The following is a 27,104-nucleotide window of genomic DNA, read 5'->3' on the forward strand; positions in this document are numbered from 1 at the left end:
ACCCTGTCTTAAAGGTCATGTTGTTGGACAACGATGAACCTATGAGCTATGGAGAAGCGATGGTGGGCCCGGATTCCAACAAATGGCTAGAAGCCATGAAATCCGAGATAGGATCCATGTATGAGAACAAAGTATGGACTTTGGTGGACTTGCCCGATGATCGGCAAGCCATTGAGAATAAATGGATCTTTAAGAAGAAGATAGACGCTGATGGTAATGTCACCATTTATGAAGCTCGACTTGTCTCAAAGAAGTTTCCGACAAGTTCAAGGAGTTGACTGTGATGAGACTTTCTCAATCATAGCGATGCTAAAGTCTATTAAATCATGTTAGCAGTTGCTGCATTTTCATTTACGAAATCTGGCAGATGGATGTCAAAACAAAGTTTCCTTGATGGTTTCCGTGAGGAAAGGATGTATGTGATACAACCAGAAGATTTTGTCAATCCTAAGGATGCTAAAAGGTATGCAAACTCCAGCGGTCCTTCTATGGACTGGAGCAAGCATCTCGGAGTTGGAACATACGCTTTGATGAGGTGATCAAAGTTTTTTGGTTTTATACAAAGTTTGCAAGAAACTTGTATTTGCAAGAAAGTGAGTGGGAGCACTACGACATTTCTGATAAGTATATGTGGATGACATATTGTTGATCGGAAATGATGTAGAATTTCTGGAAAGCATAAAGGGTTGTTTGAATGGAGTTTTTCAAAGGAAGACCTGTGTAAAACTGCTTACATGTTGGGTATCAAGATCTATAGAGATAGATCAAGACGCCTGATAAGACTTTCACAGAGCACAGACCTTGACATGATTTTGAAGGAGTTCAAAATGGATCGGTCAAAGAAGGAGTTCTTGCCTGAGTTGTAAGGTGTGAAGTTAAGACTTGAAGCTCGACCACGGCAGAAGAAAGAGAAAGGACGAAGGTCGTCCCCTATGCCTTAGCATAGGCTCTATTCGATATGCCATGTTGTGTACCACACCTGAGATATGCCTTGCCACGAGTCTGGAAAAGGGGGGGGTACAAAAGTGATCCAGGAATGGATCATTAGACAGCGGTCAAAATTGTCCTTAGAGGAATAAGGAAATGTTTCTCGGTTTTGGAGGTGATAAAGAGTTTGGCATAAAGGGTTACGTCGATGCAAGCTTTAACACCTATCCGGATGACTCTGAGTAGCAAACCGGATACGTATAGTGGAGCAACCATTTGGAATAGCTCCAAGTGGAGCATGGTAGCAACATCTGCAATATGAAATAGAGATTTGCGAAGTACACACGGATCTGAATGATGCAGACCCGTTGACTAAAAAACCTCTCTCACAAGCATAACATGATGAAACCCCAGAACTCATTGAGTCTTAATCACATGGTGATGTGAACTAGATTATTGACTCTAGTAAACTCTTTGGGTGTCAGTCACATGGCGATGTGAACTATGGGTGTTCGATTCATCACAATGTAACTAGATTGTTGACTCTAGTGCAAGTGGGAGACTGTTGGAAATATGCCCTAGAGGCAATAATAAAATGGTTATTATTATATTTCCTTGTTAATGATAATTTTCTATTATTCATGCTATAATTGTATTAACCGGAAACCGTAATACATGTGTGAATACATAGACCACAACATGTCCCTAGTGAGCCTCTAGTTGAATAGCTCGTTAATCAATAGATGGTTATGGTTTCCTGACCATGGACATTGGATGTCATTGATAACGGGATCACATCATTAGGAGAATGATGTGATGGACAAGACCCAATCCTAAGCATAGCACAAGATCGTGTAGTTCGTTTGCTAGAGCTTTTCTAATGTCAAGTATCATTTCCTTAGACCATGAGATTGTGCAACTCCCGGATACCGTAGGAGTGCTTTGGGTGTATCAAACGTCACAACGTAACTGGGTGACTATAAAGGTGCACTACAGGTATCTCCGAAAGTGTCTGTTTGGTTGGCACGAATCGAGACTGGGATTTGTCACTCCGTATGACGGAGAGGTATCTCTGGGCCCACTCGGTAATGCATCATCATAATGAGCTCAATGTGACTAAGGAGTTAGCCACGGGATCATGTGTTACGGAACGAGTAAAGAGACTTGCCGGTAACGAGATTGAACGAGGTATGGGGATACCGACGATCGAATCTCGGGCAAGTAACATACCGATAGACAAAGGGAATTGAATACGGGATTGATTGAATCCCGACATCGTGGTTCATCCGATGAGATCATCGTGGAACATGTGGGAGCCAACATGGGTATCCAGATCCCGCTGTTGGTTATTGGCCGAAGAACGTCTCGGTCATGTCTGCATGGTTCCCGAACCCGTAGGGTCTACACACTTAAGGTTCGGTGATGCTAGAGTTGTTATGGGAAATAGTATGTGGTTACCGAAGGTTGTTCGGAGTCCCGGATGAGATCCCGGACGTGACGAGGAACTCCGGAATGGTCCGGAGGTGAAGATCAATATATTGGACGAAGGATATTGGAGTCCGGAATTGTTCTGGGAGTACCGGGTGACGACCAGCGTGACCGAAAGGTGTTTCGGAGGCCCCGGCAAGCATTGGGGGGCCTTATGGGCCAAGGGGCGGGGGCACATCAGCCAACTAAGGGGCTGTGTGCCCCTCCCACCCCATCTCCCCTAACGTGGAGAGGTGGGGGCGCCTCCCCTAGGACAGCCACCCCTCCCGGCTTGGGGGGCAAGTTTCCTAGGGGTGGGGGCGCCCAAACCCATCTAGGGTTTCCCTGTGGCCGCCACCCCTCCCCTAGGGAACCCTAGGGCGCCTCCTCCACCCCCTTACCCCTATATATAGTGAGGGAGAGAGAGGGCAGCCGCACTCATTCCCCTGGCGCAGCCCTCTCCTCCTCCAACTTCTCCTCCTCCTCTGTAGTGCTTAGCAAAGCTGTGCCGGAGAACCACGAGCTACATCGCCACCACGCCGTCGTGTTGCTGGAGTTCTCCCTCAACTTCTCCTCTCCCCTTGCTGGATCAAGAAGGAGGAGACGTCCCCAGGCTATACGTGTGTTGAACGTGGAGGCGCCGTCCGTTCGGCGCTAGATCGGATCTTCCGCGATTTGAATCACCGGGAGTACGACTCCATCGACCGTGTTCTTGTAACGCTTCCGCTTAGCGATCTTCAAGGGTATGAAGATGCACTCCCTCACTCTCATTGCTAGCATCTCCTAGATTGATCTTGGTGACACGTAGGAAAATTTTGAATTATTACTGCGTTCCCCAACATTCTTAATATTGAAGGCGAGACGAAAGATACCTTAAAATCTAGGATTGATTTGACACATCTGGGTATCAGAAAGGATTTGCAGGTGCAAGATGAAGGTAAACCACGGGATATGGCACCAGCAGTGTACGTCTTGGACAAGGTCAAAAGAAAAGAATTCTGCGAGGTCCTGTCACGTGTGAGATTCCCACATGGATTTGCTTCCAACCCTGAAAGGAGAGTCAGTGCAGATGGAAACAAGGTACAAGGGTTTAAAACTCATGACTGCCACGTCCTACTTCAAAGGGTTTTACCTGGTATCCTTCGAGGATTGGGTCGCCCTGACTTATACAGAGCAGTTGCAGAGTTGGGACACTTCTTCAGGGAACTCTGCAGTAGAACTATCAGGATAGATGCTTTGGAGCGTCTTAGAGACAAGATACCAACTATCCTATGCGACCTTGAGAAGATATATCCTCCAGCCTTCTTTGATGTGATGGTGCATTTGGCTGTTCATCTACCTGATGAGGCACTACTTAGAGGTCCAGTATAGTATGGCTGGATGTACCCTATTGAAAGGCGGCTAGGCACTTTCAAGGGCTATGTCAGGAATAGAGCTAGACCTGAGGGTTCCATTGCAGAGGCCTACATCGCTACAGAAGCGTTGACATTCTGCTCAAAATACATTGAAACAACTGATCAGCTTAGCAAAGAGGTGGGTGAAGACAATCCCGGTCTCAATGTTTTTGATTATTCTGTTCGAGTTACAGGGAAGAGTCAACAAGAGGACAAACCTAAAGATTTGGACAAAATGGTTTGGTATGTGTTGAATAACTGTCCTGAGATACTACCTTATATCAAGTAAGTGCTAAGTACTGCAGCTTATACATCGTAATCTACTAAACTTGCAGCACATTCTTATATATTTAGATGTTTGACGCGATCACTATGTTGTGCAGCATCTATAAAAACGAGTTACTGCCGCAAAATCCAAGACAAACTGGTTATGGCAAGATTTGCGAAATGGTTCAAGAGCCATGTAAGCTTTTGAATTGCACTGTCAGTTTTTTTAATATATTGAGTACATAAGATGATCAGCTTGTCTATTTTCTAAACATAGGTTAAGAAGATGCGGGAGGATGGGAAGGCAGTTGATGATGCCCTTTACGCACTAGCAATGGGTCCTGATACTCGGGTAAGACATTATGAATCTTGCGTTGTTGGAGATGTGCGCTACAACACCCTTGCATGCGAAGAAGGCAGGAAGACACAAAACAGTGCCATCATCAGCACGGATACATACGGCAGAGTGACAACTGAAATGTATGCTAACATAATAGACATTGTTCAGTTGCAGTATATCTCTAGTTTCGAGGATCATCGGTGTGTGGTTCTGTTGTGCTGTCGTTGGTATAACCTGTTTTCCACGATCGCAAAACTCAGAGCTGATGATTATTTCAAATCCATCAATGTCAAGGCGGCGTACTAGACCAACGAGCCTTTTATTTTGGCAAATCAAGCAACATAGATATTTTTCTTGGAAGACACATTTGCACGTAGCGATGACAGGAGAGTATTGCAAAGGTTTGAGAAGAGGAATTCGTTTAATGAAGTTGCACAACAAGATGATGCTTACACCGCTCCTGATGTACAAGATTCCACAGATGTTCCAAATATCTTCGAGAACCATCACGTCAATGACGCTGGCGAAAATATTGCATGTCGTGTTGTGGACATACAAGAGTTGATCAAGAAGAAGCCAACGTTCGAGGACATTGAGGATGAAGAAGAAGATGACACTCTAGGGAATTACGATTTAGACTAATACACATTGCGAAGATGTTGATGCTGCTGCTGCGGATGATGATTAGATTGCTTTTGTCATATTTGCCTGTCAGAAGACGTTTTTTATCTACTATGTGAAATTGTGTTTGCTATGACAACTGAAACCTGATGAACGTGTTGTTTAGTATTTTGCTGTGAGAACATCACTTGTTATTTATCTTGATTTGTGTTTGGTGATTGTATGACGAGTAAAACATAATGACATTGTTGTTTAGTTGTACTCATATTTGGCTGTGAAACTTGAATTTGATGACATAGTTTGCTGTTGGACTGCAATTTGCTCGACGTCTTCGAATGGGAACAAAGCTGACCCGATAGGGCCTCTTCTAATTCATTTATTTATTACCAAAAGGGCCTCTGCTATTTATTTATTTTTGATCAAAAGGGGATACCCCCCAATTTCCGTTAATAGATATCATTAGATGTTCACAACACTACGCCCAGCTTGCTACACAGGTTTCATTCATTACTAGTTTCAGCAAAGTGCTCATGTCATAGCCACTGAATACATCACGAGTGCTACATACACTTCAAATAAAGAGACAACCATCCTACAGAGCACACCGATTTTTCCCATTATCTTCACAAGCTCTTTCATCTCCTCATTGCTGTCAAGGCCGTTCAGCAGCTGTTGCTTGGCCATGATCAGAGGAACTGCATCTTTAACCTTCTGCTCTGCATCTTCCTCTTCTGTCGTTCCTTCAGTTACTTGTCCAACACCCCAACCTGTTGGTATTGGGATTCGTCATCTAACCAAATAATCAACATAGTTGCATTCCCCCACATCAGGAACTTCCCAGAAATACAAATCACACGAATCTTCCCTTTTCTGCACGAATCAAATTGGAAGATCATCAACCAAACTATTAAAAAAATCAGCAACTGAAAGCAGCAGAACAACACTTAAACATATTATTACCCCATGATTCGGGCATTTGTAGAAGACTCGGCCAGGGTTGAGGATTGTGGTTGACACGTGATGGATGAATCTGCGTGATTTGCAGCAGTGGCACCACACCAACGGCAGCGGGTTGCGATGAGCAACCGGCTGCGGTGGGTGTGCCGGCGGTGGTGTGATGAGACCCACAGGCGATGATACGGGTGGCCACTTGGCGCATATCTGGTTTTGCCTGCTGAAGAGCAGGCGGACGAGCAGCCAGCGGACATGGTTGCTACGGCCAGAGCTTCTGATGCTAGGCAGAGTAAGTACAGAAGAGGAGAAGCGAACGTTGGATATGTCAGTTTCATTACTTGCAGAGTAGCATAGCACCATATATAGTCATAGTCTAGGTTTGGATTCGAACCAGCTACAGGAGCACGTCTCTCTTTTTTCTAAAACTCAGTAACATCTCTTCACTGGTACACTAGCTTGTTCTGTACGCCTTCTCAAGACTTTGATTGTCTTTCTTTTTTTGCGAGGAAGGAAGGAGTGGAAAATTGAGAGTTCCTGGGACTCGAACCCAAGGCATCTCGATTGAATACCAAGGGTGCTAGTCACTTATGTGGCAAACGTTCCCTGGGAGGAGGAGGGCAGACAAACGCATTTTCCTCGCAGTTTTAATTGCGACGCAAGATCGAACGGTCGCAGTTTCGGGAATGTTACCAGGCGAACGAGCCCGGTTTTTCTTTTCTTCCTATATATAAAAAAGTATGCTACTTGGTGTCGGCTTAGTCAACAAACGATTGTGCCAACCTTGACCATTGGATTGACATTCAACGTCTGTCGTGTTTCTTCAGTCTCTTCTTCCTCCAGCCGCCAAAGCCAAACCAGCGCCGGTGGGACGCCTGCTCCCGCCTCCCACGGCTGGCTGTGCTGCCGCGCACGCATCGTGGCCACATCGCACCCTAAAACTCTCCGCAGCTTCCCCGGCTCCTGTTCGTTCCCGTCCGAGGCCTCACCATCGTCCTCCGCCTTGGTTTGCTCACTGCGGCGCCGCCCTCCGGTGTTGTCAACAAACGAGAGGAATAAGGAGATGACTGTGCATGGTGAGGATGACAGTAGGGACCCAGCAGCGCGCAGTAATTTTGTTTTTTCAGGATGGAGAAGGGAACTAGGTTGTGCGGGAGCTCTGGCCCGTCTAGCCCAGGCTTTTATTTCATATGTTTAGCACATGACCAGCCCAGTTTGTTTTTTCCTTTCTGAAAATGGCTAGCCCAGCTATTTTGTTCTTTGCAGATAACCAACATAGGCCTACTTGCTTTACTACGCCCTGCTAGGCCGGAAATCTTTCAAGACAAGGAGGGATGCATTTTGCCCAGAAAATGGGCTATAAGTAGTAAGAAATGGGCTATAAGTAATAATAAATGGGCTGTAAAATGAAAAAATTACAGCAAACAGGCAATTAGTTCCAAAATACTTTTTTCTTTTGGATTTTGATATTTTAAATTTCATTGTTTTTGTGCGGGTAAAATTTCATTGGATTTAAACTAAGGTATGTTTAGTTTTTAAATTAATTTGAATCTGGCTAGAAATTTCTGGCTGTATGCTATTTGGGACAGATTTGGAGGCTAACTTGTGGGTCTACTAGGTTGACGTGTACAAAAGGATTTGTCAACTTAGTCCACAAACGATTCTAGCAGCAGTGACCGTTGGATGGTAATCCAACGGCCGTGCTGCTTCTTCAATATTTGATCTTCTTGCTCCAGCCGCACAAACCAGCGCCGGTGGGACTGCCTGCTCCCACCTACCGTGGCCAGCTGTGCTGCCGCACAGGCCGCACCGCCCCACCCTACTCCATTGTTGGCCAGGCCATTCCTCTACTCACCCACACCTCCTTTTATTTTCCGGCGACGGCAGCCGGACCAGTAAACCCTCGTACTCCCCACCGCGTGGGCAACCACTGCCGAGTCTTCCCCGGCTCCGTGTCATTCCCTTCCTAGGCCTCGCCGTCGTCCACCGCCCTGGTGCTCTCGGCGCGGCGTGGTCAACGTGGTCAACGAACGACATCCATCAGACGTGGACTGTACGTGGAGAGGTTGACAGCTGGGTCCACGGCCGCACATAAGGAAATGCCTCCTTATTACGCGCAAAATAATGATTCCTCCACCTGACATCTGGGACCCACCGGAAGGGCCTCTGTATTTCGCGAAGAAAACATTCCCCCCGCTGACAGGTCGGACCCACCAGCTATATCTTCGCACGCAAGGAAGTGCATCCTTATTACGCACAAAAAATGAATACTCCCCCTGCTAGCTTTTTTTTGAGACAATCAACGAAGCTTTTATTAAACCGTCACAATGTTTACAGGGACGAACTGAAGATCACCAAGGTGGCCTAACCAGACATGGCGGTCCACCCCCAGTTTCAAAACATGCTTCGCTAGATTGTGAGCCTCGACATTCGAGCTCCTAAATTCATGCACAAAACTGCATAGATGAAAACTACGCGAGTAATCTATGATCTCACTTATAATAGCCCCATAACTAGGCATATTCTTCTGGTTAATATCTTCAACAATCACTTTGCAATCCGTTGCAACATGTATCGCCTGTAGATGAAGATCTTCTGCTAAAGCCATTGATTCTCGCACTGCCAATGCCTCAAGAGTAGCTGGATCATGTATGCCCTTAAACACAATGGCTGGCGCTCCAAGAAAAAGTCCCTCGCCATTCCTGCAAACCGCAGCAACCGATCCGCAGGCCGACTTCTTGAAGTTGCGGCATCCACGTTCACTTTCATCATGCCTAAAGGTGGTTTGATCCACTGAGTTGGTCACACAGGCCCTGAGTGCAACAACTGGCTTTCCGGTTTCTTCAAAATTTGGATATCATTCAAAAAGGAGTTGATAAAACAGTGAGTGGAAAAAGGGCTGTGAAATATATCCTCATACACGGCCTTTCTCCTTGCTGCCCAAATGGCCCATAGAGTGGTCGTCATACGGACAAAATGATCATTAGACAAAGCATCCTTCATAGCAAAGAGCTAGTCTCTGACATTTTCAGTATCAAAACGGCTTATTTGATCCACAATAGCCTCGTCCGAAAGTGCCCAAACGCTGCGAGCCATCGAGCAATTCAACAATGCGTGTCTCCATGAATCCCTAGCTCCACATAAAGCACATGCCGCTGAGGTTGACATGTTTCTATGCTGAAGTACATCTGCTGTTGGGATAGAACTCCGTGCAAGACGCCACAAAAACATCTTAATTTTCGGTGGTACTTCAGTTTTCCATAAATCAGTCTATTCTGTGTCTGCGTTCTCCGCTGCCAAAGTGTTATCATTTTCCTCGATCCAGTTTTCCCTCGTGATCTTTGTTTGCATGATTAGTCTGTATGCAGACTTAACAGAGAAAATACCTCTCATCTCCCCGCTCCAGGCCCAAAAATCTTGTATGTTCCGTGTGCACAAGGGAATTGCTAGTACTGCTTTAGCATCAATTGGCAAAAAGACTGTCCGAACCAAATGCTCGTTCCAGCTTGCTGTCACTCCATTTATCAATTCTGCAACCATCTGTGACGGGTTGGGGATTAACAGTGCAATAGGTCTCATCATACCTGGTCTCGGCAGCCAGTTTTGATTCCATATTTCAGTCGTGTGACCGTTACCGATTCTCCGAATTAATCCATGTCTAAGCATGTCTCTTCCATCCAGTATAGCCCTCCAAATTTGTGAGGGTCTACCTCCAAGTCCTGCCTCCATTAGAGTGGTTTGAGGGAAATAGGCTGCCTTCAAAATTCGGGTGCTGAGTGACAAAGGATCATTTAGCACTCTCCAAGCTTGTCTTGCTAATAAAGCAAGATTAAATATCTCCATGTCCAGAAAGCCAAGACCTCCAAGATGCTTCGGCCGTGTCACTATATCCCAATCCACCCATGCTGGTTTACGTTTCCCCGCTTTACTTCCCCACCAGAATTGATGAATGATGGAGGAGATGTTGTCGCATAGACCTCTGGGCAATCTAACGCATGCCATAGAATAGACTGGCATTGCTTGTGCTACTCCCTTAATCAAAATCTCCTTTCCCGCTGCTGACAAGAGCTTCTCCATCCAGCTCTTCACCTTTTCCCACACTCGATCTCGAAGATATCTGAAAGTACCCATCTTGGACTGCCCCACATCCGTTGGCAAGCCCAAATAGCGCTCATTCAGCGACTCATTTTGAATGTTCAGAGTTGTTTTGATACTGTCTCTCAACTGTTGTGGGCATCCTTTACTGAAAAATATAGACAATTTATAATGGTTAATTCGCTGCCCCGATGCACTACAATATTTCTCCAGAAGGTTTGAAACCTCAACTGCCCCCTCTGTACTAGCCTTGAAAAGCAACAGGCTGTCATCCGCGAAGAGGAGATGGTTGACAGCCGGAGTTGTGTTTGCCACCTTAATCCCCTCAAGCACCGACGACTGAGAACTGGTTTTTAGTAGGCACGAAAGGCCCTCTGCTGCAATCAAGAAAAGATAGGGGGAGATCGGATCTCCCTGTCTGATGCCTCGTGGAGGTTTGAAAGATTCAAGCTTTTCTCCGTTGAACAAAACTGAGAACGATACTGAGCTGATCATGCTCATAATGACATGTACCCATTGTTGTGCAAAACCCAATTTGATCATGATAGCCTCTAGATAGGACCACTCCAATCTGTCATATGCCTTCATCATGTCCAACTTCAATGCACAATGACTATTTGATTTGGCCTTGCTTCTCTTCATGAAATGCAAACACTCGTAGGCACATATGATATTGTCAGTTATCAACCGCCCTGGGACGAACGCCGATTATTCCTCTGAGATTATCTCTGGCAGTATCGTTTTCAACCTGTTTGCCATGACTTTGGACGCAATTTTGTATATGACATTACATAAACTAATGGGACGAAATTGTGTTAAGAGTGTGGGGTTCATCACCTTGGGAATCAGCACCAATACAGTGTCATTGATACATTCTGCATTCTCTTCCCCTTTGATTATTCGCAGTACTGCTGAAGTTACCTCATCTCCACATATCTCCCAATGTTTCTGATAAAATGTGCTAGGAAACCATATGGGCCTGGTGCTTTGGTTGGTCCCATTTGAAAAAGAGCCGTCTTAACTTCCTCTTTTGTATATGGAGCCATCAACATCTCATTCATTTGTTGTGTTACCTTTACCGGGACATGTTGGAGGACCTGTTCCATACCAGTAACCCCCTCAGAGTGATATAGACTTTTGTAAAAATCCATTACCAACTCCCTCAAAACGGCTGGATCATCCACAGTAACACCAAGCGAATTAGCCAGAGCCTTTATCATGTTCTTTTTTCTCCTACTCGCACGTAGGTGGAAAATTTTTGTATTTCTGTCTCCTGATGCTAGCCATTCATTTCTTGATCTTTGTCGCCACATGAGTTCTTCACGATGATAGAGTTCCACTAGTCTCTCGTTAATTTTGATCTCAGGGTGTGACGGTCCCAATCTGGTTGTGTCACCACAAAGCCTTTCAAGCTCCACCGTCAGCTGCTTAATTTCCTTCCGGACACTTCCGAAAGTCTCCCTATTCCACTTGCCTAGGTTATCAGCCACCTCACGGAGTTTTTCCAGCATCTCCTCCAGGTTTCGAGCTAGTTGATCACTCCTCCAGCAGTGCTTCATAGTGTCACCCCAATTTTCATGAGTCACCCACATCACCTCATATCTGAAAGGGGGTTTGGCCGGCGGCCTGGCTTGTTCATCCTCCATAATGATCAAGATCGGGCTATGATCAGAAGTAGCTGCAGTAAGATGCTTCACATATGCAGTAGGGAATCTTGCAATCCATTCAGCCGATGCGATCGCCCTATCCAAACGTACACGGGTGTAACTTCCTCCCGTGACCTTTTCTTCAAAGGTCCAGAAGTTGCCCTGGTAACCAATGTCCTCCAACATGCAAACATCGACCGCATCCCGGAACCCCTGGATTTGTGCATTGCTACGCTCTCCAACTCCTTCTTGTTCTTCTGGATGTAATACCAAATTGAAATCACCAAAGCATACCCAAGGGAGCTCGCTCAAACTAGCAATTCCTTTCATCGTATCCCATGTCAGGTGGCGTAGTTGTGTTTGGGCCTCTCCATAGAAGCAAGTGGCTCTCCAAGGATCATGATCTGGTTCATCCACCTTACAATCAATATGATACACCGAGTAGCCTAATATTTCAATCTTTATTGGATTATTCCAAAAAATTCCAAGGCCACCACTGCGGCCCTTACTACTAATAGCAAAAGCATTATCATAACCAAGAGTGCTTGCTAGATTTTCTACCCTAACTCTATCAATCTGAGTTTCAACGATACAAAGCAGGGTAGGGGCAAATTTCTGTGCTAGCTCACGGAGCTCTCGGACTGTCGCGGCCTTGCCCGCGCCACGATAGTTCCAGCAAAGGAGACTCATTGTGCCCGGCGGTACTCCCCCTGGGAGTCCGCCGATTCTGCATCTGATTGTTTTCCTCCTTTCTTGGTGTTCGTCTTCTCCGAAATACTCTTTTCTCCTGTCTGTCCTGTCATGACCCTTTTCTGATCTTGCTTTGGGGGTGGGCTTACAGGTGTCTGCGGCGCTGGAAGCGCCAGCAAGTCACCATTTTTTTCCCACCCGAGATGACCGTCTGATTACCAGCCACGGCAGTAATCTGCCCCCTCTTCCTGTTTAGCTCCGCATCGGTCATCTGAGTATCGGCCTTTGTGCCAGTGTAATCCTCTCCATTCTGAACATCTCCATGGTCAGCCTGGGCACTGCTTCCCCGTCCACCACGGCCTCCCTGCCGTCCTCCTCTGCATCCACGGGCTTCACCAGGGCCCTGGCTTGTGCGCATAGCCCAAGATGCTCTCGGGTCCTTAAATACCAACGCCGATGGGGGGTGGATACCGCTGCCATGCTCTTTAAACAGGTGTCCCAGCATGCCACACACTGCACACCAATCGGGAAGTTTCTCGTATTTCACCCTATAGATCTGACGCCGTCGTTCCCTTATCATGGAGACTGCGTTCTTCAGAGGTTTTGTGACATTGATCCTTACCCAGACCCGATGAAAATTCCCTGCAAAATCTTGTGACTGGGGTTCAGCAAACAACACTTCACCCACCTTCGCCGCCAAAGATGGCACAAGATGAGCATACAAGGGTGGTACATCATGAATCTGTACCCATATCTCGATGGTGTCAAGTAGGATCGTGGAAGGTTTCGCCAAACCATCATAAGGCTTGAGGATAACAGCATTGCCTCGAAAGTGCCAAGGCCCATCTTGGGTTACTCTCTCCCAATCCCCCAAGCATGAGCATTGGACTATGTAAAGATTTTCCTCCAAAGGCTTGAACTGGACCTCCTAGGCAAGATCCCATGCAGCCCGCATGTTCTTAAAAAACCAAAATTGGCTATAGGTTTTGGCAGAGTGAACCTTAACGAGTGCGATCCACCGAGCCGCCTCGGGCGGCGCATCCTTGTCATCGAACACCACATCGTTGAGGTCTTCCTCACGCAAACCAAGCTCCTCCATCAGTGTTGCCACATCATCCACCTCCGGTAGTCCAGCCGTAGCAGACCCCGAAGCCTTGTCCGATACCATCTCTCCTAGATCCCTGACCCAACAGAAACAGCCGGGCCTTCAAGGTGCAACCCTAGTTCTCCACCCTGCCGCCGCCTACGCCTGGACCAGCGAGCGCCGAGACACCCTGATCAAGGAGAGACGGCTGGGAATCATGGCGGAGTCAGGGAAATGCAGGTCTCAACGGCGCCAACGGCAATCGCCCCGAGAGGAAAAGAAACCCTAGCTAGAGGGAAGTAAGGCGTGTGCGTCCCTACTCCCCCTGCAAGCTGGGACCCAGCATAGTGGGAGGCTGACTTGGGCCTACTAAGTTGACGGGGACGGAGGGCTTTGTCAACTTAGTCAATATGAACGATTCTAGCTCCAGTGACCGTACGATGTCCATCCAATGGCCGTAGTGCTTCTTCAACCTCTGGTCTTCTCGCTCCAGCCACCCAAAGCAGCGCCGGTCTTGCCGCCTGCTCCTGCCTCTCGTGGCCGGCTGTGCTGCCGCAGAGGCCTCACCGCCCCCTACTACTCCCACCGCTGGCCAGGCCATCCCTCCACTCACCCACACCCCTTGTTATTCTGCGGTGATGGCAGCCTCACACCAAAGCCGAACCAGTGAACCCTCATACTCCTCTCTGCGTGGGCATTGAGGGAGTCCTGGACTAAGGGGTCCTCGGGCGTCCGACCTGTTATCCATGGGCCGGACTGATGGGCTGTGAAGACACGAAGACCGAAGACTATACCCGTGTCCGGATTGGACTCTACTTGGCGTGGAAGGCAAGCTAGGCGACCCATTATGAAAATTTCCTCCTATGTAACCGACCTCATGTAACCCTAGATCTCTCCGGTGTCTATATAAACCGGAGAGCATAGTCCGGATAGGACAGATTCATTACCATATTCACATAGGCTAGACTTCTAGGGTTTAGCCATTACGATCTCGTGGTAGATCAACTCTTGTAACACTCATATTCATCAAGATCAATCAAGCAGGAAGTAGAGTATTACCTCCATAGAGAGGGCCCGAACCTGGGTAAACATCGTGTCCCCCGTCTCCTGTTACCATCGATCGTAGACGCACAGTTCGGGACCCCCTACCCGAGATCAGCCGGTTTTTACACCGACATTGGTGCTTTCATTGAGAGTTCCACTGTGCCGTCGACGAAAGGTTTGATGGCCCCTTCAATCGTCAGTAATGACGTGGTCCAAGGAGAAACCTTCCTCCCTGGACAGATCTTTGTATTCGGCGGCTTCGTACTGCGGGCCAACTCACTCGGCCATTTGGAGCAGATCAATAGCTACGCCCCTGGCCATCAGGTCAGATTCGGAAGCCTGGACTACATCGCGGACATCTGTGGAGACTTGATCTTTGACGAATTCGAGACCGCGGCAACTGTTCCCCTTCGCCCCGATGAACATGGCTTAAACCTGTCATCGGGCCGCATCTAGGAGATAGCTCCTGTAACAACTCCGACCTTAGATCCGGAGCAGATCAAGACGTCCGAAGACGGGAGACTCAACCCCATCACGGGGGCTACCGAGTCTGCGGCGTTGGAGCCGCGCGCAGATCCCACTTCATATGACACCTGCATCAATGGAACCCCAGACTCGTCGCCGATATCAAATTCTGAACCCTGCGAGCTCGCGGATACCGTACTCGATCGTTTATCGATATCCAAGTTTAGCGCCGCAGATGTCTTTCAGCACTCGCCTATGGGCGATCTACTAAGCTCACTAAAAAACCTATCCCTGGCAGATGGCTCGTCGCTGAACTATGTCCGGTTTGACCTTACGGCGGAGGATGGAGAATTTTGCTTCCCACCCGCCACCCACTTCATAGCCACCGTCGAAGACCCAACCAACACACCTGGCCTCTGCTCCGAAGACACGACGGTCTGGACGATGATGAGGGGCAAGGCCAGTGCTTACTATCCGCTAGACGTGGGGCGGCCACTTCCTGGTATGACGTGTGCATGGTAGACACACCCAACGACGATCTCGACGATGACAAGGAGGATCCAGTCGAGGATAAGCCTCCTGGTACACAGTCCGAACACCTGCGCCCCTGGCGCCACTCTCAGTCACGTCACTCAAGAGAAAACAATACTAGCATCGGAGGTGATAATACTCCGGACAACGAAGGCCCTGTTGAGACAGGATCCGAACAGGAGGACCAGGAAGGCGGGCAAGATAGCCCTGATGAACAAGTCATATCCGGAGACTGAGAGGATAAATATTATCTCCCACTCTCCGGGGAAGAGGAGAGCCTCGGCAACGAGGAATTCATCATGCCTGAGGAACCTCTTGAGCAGGAGCACTTTAAACGCCGGCTAATAACCACGACAAGGAATCTAAGAATAAAGCAGCTGCAACTTCAAGCAAGCCAAGATCTGCTCAATGACAAATGGACCGAGGTCCTGGCCGCCGAAGAATACGGCCTTAGCGGCCCAGACAAAAGCCACCACAATTGTAGGTGACTCCCTCAATACGATGGCAAGGCGTTGGAGCCCACACCACCATTGAATAAGTCGGTAGGCCGACCACAGTTTGGTCCGGACAAATCAGCAGCCCAAGCAGAGCACCATACCAACCCATCCGGCCGTCCAAGAAAGAATAAAGAAGCTCGGGGGAACACTCGCGACGTCCAACAAAACCTGGAGGGTAGAACAGGACACACAAAATCGACACACAGATCGCGGAGACATGCCCCGGCCAGTAATAACGGTTATCTATTCGGACCCAACAGACCCGAGCACGCTCGGTCCAAAAACCGTAAGAGGAGTCCGCCGGAGGTGCTTCACAGTGTGGCCCAACATAGAGGAGTTGCACACCCTCTTTGCTTCACCAACGAGGTAATGGAGCACGAATTTCCAGACGGGTTTAAACCCATCAACATCGCATCATACGATGGAACAACAGATCCCGCAGTATGGATTGAGGATTACCTCCTCCATATCCACCTGGCTCGCGGAGACGGCCTTCATGCCATTAAATACCTACCTCTCAAGCTTAATGGGCCAGCGCGGTACTGGCTAAACAGTTTGCCAAAAAATTCTATTGGCAGCTGGGAAGATTTGGAAGACGCCTTTCGTGACAACTTCCAAGGAACATCTGTCCGGCCATCAGATGCCGATGACTTAAGTCATATTGTCCAACAGCCCGGCGAGTCAGCCAGGGAACTCTGGACTAGGTTCTTAGTCAAAAAGAACCAAAGTGTCGACTGTCCGGACGCGGAAGCCCTTGCGGCCTTCAAATATAGCGTCCGGGACGAATGGCTAGCACGTCACCTCGGCCAGGAAGGACCTAAATCCATGACACCCCTTACCGCTCTAATGACTCACTTTTGTGCGGGAGAAAACAACTGGCTCCCTCGTAAAAGCAACAACGCCAGCGACCCGGGCACTTCCGAAATCCGAGACGGCAACGGCAAGCCACAACTAAACGAACACAACAGTCGCAGCAATGATGAAAGATTACGCGACACAGCGGTCAATGCCGGATTTCAAAATCCGAAAACCGGTCAACGGAAGAAGCCATTCAAGGCAAACCAGGATGGACCGTCCACCCTCGACAGGATATTGGACCGACCTTGTCAGATTCACGGTCACCCTGATAAGCCAGCTAATCACACCAACAGAAACTGTTGGGTCTTTAAGCAGGCAGGCAAGCTTAACACCGAACACAATGGGAGGAGGCCACCAGGCGATAAGGACGACAGAGCGGCTCGCCAGCCGAACACCAGGGGCCAGAAACAGTTTCCCTCCGAAGTTCGACCACTCCCGGAACGGAAATAGCAGTTCAGCTTCCGCCACCCACCCGCTATACCAGCAAGATTCACACCACGCATACATCACTGTGCGCTCAAGATACCATGGGCACCGGCGGAAGCACAATACGGGCAACCCTGCAAACATTCCCATAATGTTTTTTATCTGTTTTCCATATTTTCCTTTATTATCTCTTAAAAACAGGTGACCATCAGGACAACATCTAATCGGACTCTATCAGAGTTCGGATCCGTACACTCATCTAAGGGGCCACTTCCGTTAAGGACTCCCCTCCCCGAGGACGGGCGGCGCAGACGTGCGACAGGAGGTCCAAAACAGCTTTTTTGTAGACCGCACTCTTTATTTTGAGCCTGTACCATGCCCTTTTCCTCCGTTCCCCACCCCGAGCATGTCAAATAGCCGGGTTGTGGTTTTTCTCTTCTTTATATATATATGAATCTATCATTGGCTTATTGCTCCACTTTCAGTAAACTTCATCCGAACTAATCTCCCATACTCTTTCTACAACGAGTACGCCCGTAACGGCGGTGTTACAAGACGCACCTCGGCATAACTTGCCAGGGGCTCGGTATGGGAACAAATGAGTCGCCAATAAAAGTCCGAACAGCTCTATAGCGTACTTCGGCGTCGCAAGTTTGGCATTATATGCATCAGCTCCGAATCATTGTCTTTGGTCAATAGTTGGGTTGCCCGGCTCCTGTGCTTGCTACCCTACGTTCCGCTCTATCGGCTAGGGTAGTAAAGGGAGAACTACTGCGATTGTGCCCTGGCTTTGACCGGATGAGCACCTCAGTAGAGAAAGCCGAAAACTGACTGTCGTGATGCGGCGAGAGCTGGTCAACCACTTGACGACTTATTTGAATCTTTAGAGATTCTCCGTGTTACATGAAGGATCTTTTTCAGATCAAAACATGTAAGGCACAATATTACGATACGCCGCATACATACCAGGGCTATGTCGTAGCCCCACCATAAAACTCCTATGGCTAAGTGAAAGTGTTAACGCCCTATAGTTCGATTGCCTGGTTCGCCGCATTATCACCTCCTTTATGGACCAAGACGTTGGATAAATAGTGATTCAATGCTTTTCCGAACACCACCGTATTTCCTACGAGGGGGCTGAAGCCAATGACTGGAAAACATTCAAATTACATTAAAACGGCCACATAGGAGGAATACAAGCTTTCGAGCAAAAAATAGATTAACTATAAAGTTGTCTGTTACAACCCTTGCACACATCACTCGAATATTATGTCTTTCGAGCATTGACCCTCTATCAAGCGGGCGGCCTCTAGGACGTCTCCAAAATGATGCTCCGGTTCCGGACGGTCCTTGCCTTTGGGTGGACTCTTCGTCGCAACATCGATGGCCTTCATCTTCCCCCAGAATGTCTTGACTTGGGCGAAGGCCATCCATGCACCTTCAATGCACGCCGACCGCTTCACAGCGTCGATACGCGGCACCGCGTCAGCAAGCCTCTGCACCAGGCCGAAGTAACTACTCGGAACAGGTTCAGTCGGCCACAAATGGACTAAGACGTTCTTCATGGCAGCGCCGGATATCCTATGCAGCTCGGCCCACTGGGACATCTATTCATTCAGCAAAAGAGGCCGCTTCGACGCGCCAAATTGTGACCAGAAAAGCTTCTCCGTTGCATACCCCCGGATAAAACTGCGCTGCATCGGAAGAACTCTTTGGCAAGTCTAAATAATTGTCCGGAGAACTCCATACTTGGTTAAGCTGAGCATAGTTCGGATCGCCGAACTTAGCCTGTAGCAAAAAGGGCTTGCCAGCCACAATCTCCCCAGCTTGCCGGATCTCCTCACGGGCTGCTCTGGACTCAGACCGCGCTTCCCTCGCCTCTCGTAAGGCCTTGTCAAGTTCAGCTGTTTTGGCTTCATTTTCCTTCTCAAGAAGTTTACAGCGGCCAGCCGCATTCTCTAACTCGCGCGCCATGGTGGACATTGCCTCCTTGTCTTGGCGCCGCGCAGCTTGTTCGGCTTTTAACTCAGCCAATGCCTTTTCGGCAGCAGCATCACTAAACCGGGCCTGCTCCTTGACCCGGGCCAGCTTCACCCGAAGGGCTTCCACGGCAGCGGCACCATCTACATTCATGCACATTTCATGTAAAACTCTTTTTCAGAGTCAGGCTTAAATTACAAGCACATTGGTGTAAGGAATGCTCGAAATACATACCTTGCGAGTCGTCAAGACGCCTATTGATCAATGCAATATCATCCTCCGCAATATCCAGCTTTCGCTGCAGTTCGGCCACTTCCGTATTGCGAGTAGTGGCACGAGGGGCGGTAGCCTGCATTCCAAATTCAATCAAGATCAGTACCTGAGCATATCTTTTTGATCCTCCGATTGCTTCCTTCGGAAGGCAATCCGTGTCTCAGGGGCTACTGCATACACAACAGGTGCATTCTATCAATGTCATTCAATTGGCAACATTACATCACAAACCTCAAAACCTCTTAGAAGGCTCGTAAAGGCCTCGTTCAACCCGCTCTTCGCGGAGACAACTTTTTCGACCACCGTAACCATTAAGGCACGGTGCTCTTCCAAAACGGACGCTCGTCGCAGCATGTCCGTCAGCGTCTCCGGCACTCCTGGGTATTCGGACACCGCCGCCGGAGCATGACACTCCTTTGAAGGAATCCGCTCACCCGCCTCCGGAGTCGTCTCTGGCTGTAAACCGGATAGTTCGGGGCCGTCATTCTTGATCCCCGAACCCTGAGTGACAGAGATACCACCTTCGGGAAACTCCTTCCTAGTTTCTGGCGCTACTTGCCGGTTGGGAGGAGCCCTCCGGGACAACACCTCAAGATCATCCGCCCTATTGGGCGCGGAGGCCGGAGAAGGCATGTCACTCTCCATCATCTCCGGCAGAAGGTCTCTCGAGGAGGAGGACAATTGAGAAACACCAGGCATTAACCTGCGAGGACGTACATATGTCGGAGGATTACTTCAGTAATAAGAAAGGAATGAGGTATGGTTAAAGTACCCTATGTCACTTACGGTCTGGCCGGAGGTTCATCCTCATCATCAAGCTCTACATCGACATCGCTCGCCTGACCCAAGCCGCCCGACGATAGCGTTCTTCCTTTCTTGGAAGGTTTCCCCTCCTGATCTCCAGAAGCGGCCCTCTTGTTGCTATGGAAGGCCCCCTCTACACCTTGGCCCCTGGGCAGAAGGGTTTCGGTTTCCCCGAACACAACGTCTGAATCGTCCTCAGGGCGGACATCTCCTTTGGGCTCCCCGCTCTCACCCCCTCTGCAGACACCTTGTACGGTGTCGGAGTTAACATCCGCGTCAGCAGGGCGGACGCGGGGTCTTCGAGAAGGGGCGCCGGACACCAGATCAGCACCGCTTTCTTTATCCAGTCCTGTATAAGGATGGGTCATTCAGTATCTTGTCAAGAGATGCTTGAATGAAAGGTGTTTGGAGATTGAATACTTACCGGAGTATCCGGATGATTGCAGTCAAGGCCAACATCTTCAGTGGTGTCCGGCCATTGCTCTCGCTCCCCGAAATATAATCTCCACATCCCTTCGTGCGTAGCACCGAAGAAGTGCTGAAGAGTCCGTCGCCCTTTTGGATTAAACTCCCACATACGGAGAGGCCGCCGCTGACATGGCAGGGTCCGGCGGACTAGCATTACTTGAACAATGTTCACAAGTTCGATGCCCTTCTCGGTAAGGCATCGAATGCGACTTTGCAGAGTCTGCACCTCACCGGCGGACCCCCAGTCTAATCCCTTATTGATCCATGAAGCGAGCTGAGTTGGAGGGCCGAGTCGGAACGCAGGCGTAGCTGCCCACTTGGAGCCCCGCGGCTCGTTGACATAAAACCACCCCTGCTGCCATAGCTCGGAAGGCTCGGCGAAAGATCCTTCAAACCAAACCGCGCTGGCAAGCTTGCGTATTATGACGCTGCCGCACTCTGCCCGCTCCTCCTCTGTCACCCACGGCCTCACGTCGAAAGTCTTGAGCCACAAACCAAAGTGCGGAGGAATCCAGAGGAAGGCCTCACACGTGACGATGAATGCCGAGATGAGAAGGATAGAGTCTGGGGCCAGATCGTGAAAATCTAGCCCATAGTAGAACATGAGCCCCCGGACGAAGGGGTTAAGCGCGAACCCTAACCCATAGAGGAAGTGGGACACAAATACTACCCTCTCGCTGGATTTGGCGGTGGGAATAATCTGCCCCTCGGCAGGAAGCCGATGAAGGATTTCTGGGGTCAGGTACCTCGCTACGTGGAGCTTCGCAATATCCTCCTCCGTGATGGTAGAGGCCACCCACCGGCCTGAACGGCTGGACCCGGACATGATTGGGGCTGGTGGTGATTGGAACTCGAGGGCTAGAACTCGAGGTGGCTGGGGTTGAGGAAGAAGCAAGCACGGAAGAAGAAGACAAGTCTGGGTCCCTATATGAAGGCCCAAAATATCGAGCGTCCCCTCTTGGGTCTTGAAACTTACCTATCTCCAAAGAGTTGTACCCAGGGGACGGTTGGGTTACCCATACCTGCATTATTGAAAATCCCGCAAATAAAGGGGACATGATCTCTGCTTTGACAAGACGTGCCAATAAAACCGCTTCCCAAGATGTGGGGCGACGGGCTAGCCAACGGTTGGAAATAATAACCGGGCAGGCGTGATACAATGTCATAAAGAGTTGTCAGCAGATTGGACTTGTGGATTATTGTATTTTCTGCAAATTATATACACAGGTCCGGATACTATCATCACATCCAACGACTACCTTGGGGTTTGAAAGAAGGGGAACCCGCCTTGCAATGACGAAGACAATCTGCGCGCCGAACTCCTCGTCATTGAAGCTAGGTTCAGGGGCTACTGAGGGAGTCCTGGACTAAGGGGTCCTCGGGCGTCCGGCTTGTTATCCATGGGCCGGACTGATGGGCTGTGAAGACACGAAGACCGAAGACTATACCCGTGTCCGGATTGGACTCTACTTGGCGTGGAAGGCAAGCTAGGCGACCCATTATGAAGATTTCCTCCTATGTAACCGACCTCATCTAACCCTAGATCTCTCCGGTGTCTATATAAACCGGAGAGCATAGTCCGGATAGGACAGATTCATTACCATATTCACATAGGCTAGACTTCTAGGGTTTAACCATTACGATCTCGTGGTAGATCAACTCTTGTAACACTCATATTCATCAAGATCAATCAAGCAGGAAGTAGGGTATTACCTCCATAGAGAGGGCCCGAACCTAGGTAAACATCGTGTCCCCCGTCTCCTGTTACCATCGGTCCTAGACGCATAGTTCGGGACCCCCTACCCGAGATCCGCCGGTTTTGACACCGACAGGCATCCACTGCCGCATCTTCCCCGGGTCTGCGTCGTCCCCTTCCTAGGCCTTGCCGTCGTCCACCGCCCTGGTGCTCTCGGCGCGGCATGGTCAACATGGTCAAGGAACGACTTCGATCAAAAGAGTACTGTATGTGGAGAGGCTGACAGCTGGGTCCATGGCCGCAGCAAGGAAGTGCCTCCTTATTACGCGGAAAATAATGATTCCTCCACCTGACAGCAGGGACCCACCGGACAGGCCACCGTATTTCATAAAAAAACGTTTCCCCCTGAGTGCTGGGACCCACCAGCTACATCTTCACACGCAAGGAAGTGCGTCCATATTACGGGAAAAAAATGATTCGCCCCCCTGACTGCTGGGACGCACCAGCTACATCTTCGCACGCAAGAAAGTGCCTGACAGTCGGGACCCACCCAGTCGAAGCGTACGTAGCGTTGTCATTCTGGTCACGAACGTGTACGTACATACTGGTCGATCGGTCTGTCTGGAGGCTGCAGCGATGAACCGTGGCCGTGTAAGGAAGGGCATGTGTAGTAGTAGAGGCGCGCACGTGTGGTAGTAGAGGCGCGCACGTAGCATGTACACGTACGTACAGCGGCCAAGGTGCAAGAAAGTAAATACGGCCACGTACATACATACGGGCGGGGTCTCGAACGCCTACTCACGCTTATGTACGGCCAGGGCTCGTGTACATGGCTGTGGCTGGGTCGGAATGGAGAAACTGCGTCGCGTGTTCATGGGGAGGCAACTGAATGCGTCGTGTTCATCAGGAGGCAACGAAACGCGTGCTGTTCATCGGGAGCCAACCGGCTTGGATGGAACAGGCGATGGAAAAGAGGCCTGGTGTACCGCAGAACAGAGGAAACGGCCTTGTGTTCGACCGGCCATGGTGGAAATGGGATCCTGTTCATCGGGAGGGGTCTGGCCTACCGCAAAATGGAGGAAACGGACCTCCTATGGTCGAAACGGGGTTCCTATTGATCGGGAGGGCTGTGGCGTACCGCAAAACGGAGGAAACGGACTTGTGTTGGAGCGCTGCGGTCGAAACGGGGGTCCTGTTCATCAGGAGGGGTGTGGCGTACCACAAAACGTGACTCCACGGGATACTGTTCATCTCCACCGTCGACCTCCTCCAGCCTCCACGGGATCCTGTTCATCCACCGTCGACCTCCTCTAGCCTCCACCTGCGACTGTTCATCCACGAGCTCCTGTTCATCCAGCCTCCACCGCGCGCTCCTCCACCGGCTACTGTTCAACCAGCCCTCTCCACGGGGGTCCTGTTCAACAACCCCTCCACGGGCTACTGTTCATCCAGCCCTCCACTGGCTACTGTTCAACCAGCCCTCCACCGGCTACTGTTCAACCAGCCCTCCACAGGGTCTTGTTCATCCAGCCCTCCACGGGGTCCTGTTCATCCACCGGCTCGATCGATCGGGGTACTGTTCATCCAGCGGCAACGACCTCTACTACCACGGGTTCCTGTTCATCCAACCCCCACCAGGAACTGTTCATCCAAACCCCCCAACAACGCTCACTGTTCATCCAGAGGCAGCGTCGATCGGCTTCAGTTAGCAGCAGTAGCGAAGGAATCGCTCGATCGGGTTTAGTTAACAGCCATCGATCGATCGCTCCGGTTCAGTAACGCGTAGCCTGTAGTGCAATCGCTCGGGTTCAGTTAGAGCCCAACGCCTCGCTCGGGTTCAGTTAGAGTGCAACGCCTCACACACGCGCGCGTACGTACGCGAGAAATGTGCATCGCTCGGCCCCCGACCACCCACCGTAACCCGGAACTCCCCCGATATTTTCCTCGCCCTCGCTTTTACCACGGTTTTCTCCGTCATGGACGGCCCAAAGAATGTCATGCACCTGTGTCTCTGGCCCGCCCAGGACGAAAAGCCCATTTTCTGTCATGATTTTTGGTCATAGAAGTAGGAGCCCACCACATCAATGATGATACCGGGTTTTGTCACAATTTTCGTCATAGAAGTGTCATAAGTATGACAGAAAAAAAATTCGTTCGACCCAAAATGTCACGGATGTGTCTTTTTTTTGTAGTGCCATTGGATGTCTTCTGGTCCATAAAAATTCCACAAAAAGTTTCGCGGTGTTTGGACTCCGTTTGATATTGATTTCCTGCAATGTAAAAAACAAGCAAAAAACAGCAACTGGCACTGGGCACTGGGTCAATAGGTTAGTCCCAAAAAATGATATAAAGTTGTTATAAAATGATTGTAAAACATCCAAGAAGGATAATATAACAGCATGAATACTTCATAAATTATAGATACGTTGGAGACGTATTAGCATCCCCAAGCTTAAGTCCTTCTCGTCCTCGAGTAGGTAAATGGTAAAAGAAATAATTTATAAAGTGTGACTGCTAGCAAAGTGAATAAGTTTTATCAATGATAATTTCAACCACTTCTCCTACCATCATAACAGCAATTCTTTCTCATAAAACTCATCATGTGTAGCGATCCGACCTCAAACGGTCAAATCTCTGTGCATAAGTGTCATCCCTGGATCGGTAATGCTAACACACACAGTACTTGAAGGATTTATAATAGAGTGCAATCACATACTTATTACATCGAATGTCTCAAAAGAGAACATATTACAATAATATGGCTTAAGGCCATCTAAATAAGATAACTGCGAAAGCATCGAAGGTAAATGAGTCCATCAACTCCAACGGCATAGCTGAGTGCATCACAACGACCTAAGCGCACCTTACTCTTCGTCTGAAAAGTCTGCAACATAATACGTTGCAGCCCGAAAACGGGTCAGCACATGGAATATGCTGGCAAAATAACACTGTAGAGCAATGAACAAGATAACAGCTATATCTACATGCATATATGGCTGGTGGAGGCTCTATGGTTAACATTTTTGCGTAAAGCCAATTTTTTCCTACTGCAAAGGAATTTATTTTATTTAACTATAAAGTTGGTTGAAAACATTGAGAATGGAAACCCCATCTCAATCCCAAATTAGTAATCAATAACCCAACAAATTATTTGAGTAAAGCGATGAGATCATCATAATAATTCAAGCACCAGATACTCAAGATGTCCATAACCGGGGACACGGCTAACCATGATTAGTTTGTACACTCTGCAGAGGTTTGCACACTTTTCCCCACAAGACTTGATCTCCTCCTTTGGATTTCTCGCACTACAGGGTGTTTGAGAAATGGATGACTGAGACACAGTCTTTCAGAAGCATTAACTCTTTCAACGAGTAAACCGTACCACCTACATCCCCTACATCTGCTAGTTTACCACTGAAAGAGGTCACACAACATACTCAACTATGCTAGAGCCCATAATGGCTTGTGGCTGCACATGGAAGTTTCTAGCATGAATAATCTTATGATCCCTTTGAGCGTGGGTGGCGAACCATAGGATGATCACACGGATTCCCCGGGATCTCCTTGGACAACACTGGATTCCCAGGTGCCCACAAACAATCCACCCAGATGTGTATTAAAGTAGCCACCTTAAATAAACCCTTAGTTCATAATAATCTCTCACATCTGTCATGAATCACTCAAACCAAACCATGTCTACGAGCATAGCATAGCAGTGTAAGCATAACGTAGAAGTAACTCCCAGGGATTGAAATAAAGGACAATAGGTTCTACCTCATCATCTACTTCCCAATACCCACATGTTAAATAGTTCCTACTCATGCAATGTTTGAGGGTTGAAACTAATGCATAAAACTGGGAAATAAGGGATATGATCAAAGTGTTACTTGCCTTGCTGACGATCTGAAAACCCTAGTGACTCGTAGTAGCACGCTTCGCACTCCAGAAATTCAATCGCAATCAAACAATAGCATACTTAAGCAATCAAGCATAAATGCAAGGGTAAAACTCAAATAAAAATATCCCAACTGAAAGTTCAACTGAAGAGCTTCGATTTGCAAAAAGAATCAATCGATTCGGAGCTACGAAACTCAAACTACGATCAAAAGAAGTTCAAATTCAAATCTGCTTGAAACCAAATTTTAAATTTGTGAAAACCATGTTCAAGTTGATTAACTGGAAAGAGGGGTTCAAGATGAAGATTTTGGCGTTGGTTTCACTGGATTTGGACGAACGGTTAAAAAGTTACGAGGGTTTGAAGATCAGGGGCTAATCTGCGATAAAAATAATCGCGGATAGGTCCCTGGCTGAAAATAAAATAAAAAGAAAAACGCTATCGAACGTTCACTAACAGAGACAAATGAATGAAAACGTTCGCGAACAGAGACTTTCGGGTGAACGTTCGCTAAATAGAACCGATCGGAAAAACTGAGAAAACCCAAACCCTAAAATAAAATCGATCTAGATCTAAAACCGAAAAAAACGGTGCCGGTTTTTACCGGTTCATGACGAAAACCGGTGAGTCAACGGCGGCGGGATCCCGGCGAGGCGGCGGCTCCGGCGGCGGCGCGAGCGGC

The sequence above is a fragment of the Triticum aestivum genome, chromosome 6D (genome assembly GCF_018294505.1).
Source record: "Triticum aestivum cultivar Chinese Spring chromosome 6D, IWGSC CS RefSeq v2.1, whole genome shotgun sequence".
NCBI classification, from domain to species: Eukaryota; Viridiplantae; Streptophyta; class Magnoliopsida; order Poales; family Poaceae; genus Triticum; species Triticum aestivum.